Below are 4980 nucleotides of genomic sequence, written 5' to 3'. Positions count from 1 at the left end.
GCCGTGTTTTGATATGTTTAGAATGTGTGGAGAGAGAGAGATAAGACCAAGAATCATTGTGTTTTGTATATACTTTATTGAAAATTTTGACATTGAATTCTCAAAATCTTTATTTTTTTGGTGATCCATGGAAAAGATGGTCCTTAATATTATTTCTTTTGTACAATACCAAAGTTGTGTCAGTTTTTTGCAAAATTGTCACCTGCTTACCACCACTTTTGGAGGACTTTGTGTTGAAGTAAGAGATCAGGGTTGATAAGTCCTTTTTGGCTACATATGATCATAGTTCTGTTGAGGTGTAATTTATTTGAGTGGGTTTTAAAATAAAAATATTTCTGTTATTTCATTGATCTGATATTGAGATGAAAGACTTAAATGCAGATGTATTTTCTAAAATTGTTGAATATAAAAATATGAATGTGGAATGATAAATGAGACAGCTATCCAGTAAAACTAAGTACAAAGTTATTTTTTATGGTCTTTTATTTTGTTCACCAATTCCTTGAATGATATTCAAAGAAGACCCTCAGGTGAGCTCTAGGATGATAAATAGTTTTGTCAGTTCCTTTCCCTTATAATTTCTTTTTCTCTTCAGAAAATTTGTTCAACTCAATTGGTGTTTAGTTCCCATATCAAAACTTTCTTATGTGAATGTCAATAAAAATGCGTAAAGATTTCAGTCCTGAATTGTACTTAATACTTTTTTTGCATAAATTCAAGTGAATCAAAATTTGTGGGCTGGAAATTTTCACGATCTATTTTTAAATATTTTGAATAAATTATAGCCTTTATTAGGTTTACCTGGTTGTTAAGATTCGAGGTCAGTCACCGTAGTGATAAAATATTATATGTTTAGAATAATTTTTTAAAAATTTTAAATGTTAAGCAGAAAAGAGTTTTAAATTCACATTAAAATTAGAAGATGTGATAGGATTGTAAATGCAACAACTCTCCACCAGAGACCAAACATAATAGAAGTTAACAACAATAAGTCATCATACAATCTTTAACACTGAGCAAAGCCCATACTACATTTAATAGTTACAACATGTGCAAAATAAGATCATGATGCTTTTCATTTGTTTATTAGTTGCTGTGGTAACATAATTTCAACAATATGTTAATCCTCTAAACAGGCTATACAAGTACCTTTACAAGATGCTGACATATAGTTGTTAATTTTTGTGTCGTTTATTGCAGAGTTGTCTGATTGGTAATGGTACCACATCTTCTTTTTTGTATATGAAGATAATTTACCAACTAGAAACAGCCATTAAAACATTAGGATCTCACAATAGTGATATCATTATTTTTAGTTACTGTAAATTCAAAAATTATTACGTGCATTTATTATTGCAATTTTGTCATTTTAAACTTAAATGCGATTTTAATTTTTACGATTTTGAGAAAAATCCTGCCTAATTCAAATTAAATATTACAAAATGCGAGTTTTAATTATTGGGTTTACAACTCTGTCGCATTATTCTCAATAATAAAAACCTCGCAATAATTTCTGAATTTACAGTAACGGTATATCTATCCTGAGTAATGCCCCTTAGTGAATTTTTTAGATTTTTGTTGTTTGTTTGCACGCTGTCAAGAGAGTCATAAGATTCCAATCTCAAACTTCAAAGACTTTATAACACCATGATTAATGGTGAAAAACAACTTAAACACAAACAACTGTCCACGAAACAATTGACTTGATGACTTGTCTGCTTATGTGTCACATAAGTAAAGCTTATAAATTATTGATGATAGATGAGTCAATATCTAATTGTTGAGGTTCTTGATAAAATTTATTTATAAGTGATATGGCATTATTTCAAGGTGATAATTAGATAGTAACATTTAAGAGATGTTGTATACTGAGGGGCGTAAAGGGGGGGGGGGGGGGGGTATCTGCTCGGAGAATGCGACATAAAATTGCCATTTCACGATGAACGAACAATTAAAAATTTCTTGCACGTTGATCTTTTTACTGATTTCACGAAACTCGGTGAATAACGAACCTTTTTCACGGCTGCACGTGAAATAAAAATGGCAAAACACGTTGCACGAAAATGACCCTTTACCACCCTCTATACTGTAAATTCAGAAATTATTGCATGTATTTATTATTGCAATTTTGTCATTTAAGACCAAATTACGATTATTATTTCTGTGATACTGAGAAACATCTGGCTTTATACATATAAAAAAAAATCCAAAATGTGATTACAATTGTGTTGCATTTTTACCAATAACAAAAATATTACAATAATATCCGAATTAACAGTATTTGGTACCTTATATAAATTCTCTTTTAGTCCAAATATGATTGTTCCCAAATATTTATATCATACATACATTAAGATAATACACAACAACAACAAAAAATATTGGAAAGTACAACAGATCACAGCAAAACCCAACTCATACAAAATAACAAACATGGCCAAAAATGGTCCAGATAGCCTGATTGAGCTCAAGCTCAAAATGTTGTGGTTTAAATGTGCACAAACCCCTCATGCTACAAGCTTAGCTAAACCATATGTCTTACAAGTAAAATACACTACATGTATTAAAACTTTGCACATTGTGGTGACCAACAACTTGACCACTACACAGATAAGCTGGCAAGAGTACCGGTAGCCACAACACTGTTTTTTAGAATACCAAAAAAAAATCAGAATTAATTCTTTTAACAGTTATCATCATGGAATCATAAATTTTTCAATTGATATGGGCTTTATTTGTGCGGCTAGTCAGTACTAAAAATCTTCAGTCCATTGGAAGAAAAAACCCTTATCTGAATTAGTATATCAGACAACATATATGCCTTACGAAAATAAATTATTCATTTGAAATTGACTAATGAATGTTAAGCAAGGAACAATCAATCAATCAATCATGTTACTCTTAGATTGTGACAACAACTGGAATGATTTAAACATTATTTTCTGTCTGTCCATGTACATATCAAGATTGACACTGAAAAAGAACACCTTTAGATAAAGACACACAGGAAAAAAATATATCATAATAAAAATCGGTAAACGGAAATAGATTGACATATTATGAAATGTTATGACAGTTTATGTCCTTTCGTTTGAAATACTGGGCAATAAATTCAACACTATAATACTGGTTAAAATTGAATTAGATAATACTGATATTGTATGATATCACTTTCGTTGACATGTTTATAATATTCTGACTACCTACGAGCATAAATTAATAAAGATTACTCATAAGATGTCTGATTTGGACAAAAATGCATTTTCTTTGTTAAATTATTAAGTGACAAAACGACTAATAAAAGATGCATAATAGTATTATATTGAATTTTAATTACTTTTGTCAACATTGTCTACAACTATTAAAGGTGTGTCCATATGATTGTTGCTTGCTGTGCACATTGTTGCACCCATGTTAAAAACCGTTTTCGAATATTTCCACTTAAAACTCTACAACTGGGGTAAAAACAATATATTAATTTTCTGTCAGAATTGACTGGGCTAGTAATAAAAAAATTCGTGGACAGGATATATCAATGGTTCTCATTTGGTCGTGATTGGTTGGAGAAAAAATGTCTTCCTGAGGCAGCTTTGATTCTGATTGGACAATTTTACAGAAGTTTCTTCACTGAAGTTTTAAGACATATTTTAATAGACTTCAGGAGATTGATGACGGAAGATTCTTATTCAATGTTAACTTGACAGAAAGCATGCATCAGTGAGAAGCTATGAAAAACATCATTTTCATCCTATTCTCTGAATTCATTTACTAGCAAAAATTAATCTCTTATTGCAGGAATCATTTTTTGCAAAGCATTATTTATTGATTATAAACATTTAGATGAACACCTTACAAATTCACATATAAATACAATGTTTAGAGACTAGCCACAAGGTGAGCAATACAAGCTACCAGGAGCCTCTAGTTTAAATTAATTAAGTTTTCAACATTGTTTTATTTGATAATAAATCATTGATCAGGTTTTTTTTTAACATAAAGGTTATTGTGTATATACATGTTATTTGACATATTTTTGAACTGATATGAAAGGGAGATAATTTTACAGCAAATTCTATAATTTTTAGTTGTGATGTCTCAAACATGACCCAAGGACTAAAGGTCTCCAATAATACCATGGTTTCAACATTTTTTACAAATTTTTACTCGTTTAACAAATGATTTAGGCTTTCTTTTCAGGAAATTGTCATTAAATGTAAAACAAATAACAAGAAGATTTTATACAAAGTTCAATAACATGGCAACCCAACACTACAAATGGTAAAAAGATATTCAGAGGTCAACATATGCTTTTCAATATGTCAAAATGAAGAAAGTTGTATATTCAAGTCTTATTCTTTTTACCCTTATCTATTTTCATTCTTTTATTAAACCCCTCCTGTAGCTGAGGTGGCATTAAGTTTTACCCTTGTCCTTCCTAATGGGTCCATCCTAATGTACATAAATTAGTTTCCGTTATCTAACCTTAGCTTGCCTCAACCAAATGTTATGAAACTTGTACACAATGCTTATTAATGCAAACCAGATCAAGTTTGAATTTTGGTAACATCACTTTTATTATTCTAAAGTTTTGACTCTCTACAAATGGAAAAATTGCTGATTTTTTTATTTCCCGTTCTCTAACTTAAGTTTGCCTCATCTAAATGTTATGAAACTTATACACAATGCTTATTACAACAAAATACAGATCAAGTTTGATATTGGGTAGCATCTCTTTAATCATTCTAGAGTTACGTCCCTTTACATAAGGAAAATTTTTGTTTGCAATATCCATATTTTTTCTTTGGTTTTCAAGAGGTTGATCAACTATGGCAGATAATGAAATTTCATCAAAGGTTCATGTTTTATAGCTACAAGATACTTTCCAAGTAAGTACTCTTTAATATCCATTGTTATCGTTTTGAAAAGCTATTACTTCTTTAGAATGTTGTTCCCGAATCATAATTTCTTTAGTTTACACTA

Source organism: Mytilus edulis, chromosome 10 (genome assembly GCF_963676685.1).
Source record: "Mytilus edulis chromosome 10, xbMytEdul2.2, whole genome shotgun sequence".
NCBI classification, from domain to species: Eukaryota; Metazoa; Mollusca; class Bivalvia; order Mytilida; family Mytilidae; genus Mytilus; species Mytilus edulis.
Note: the sequence above shows the minus strand (reverse complement) of the source record.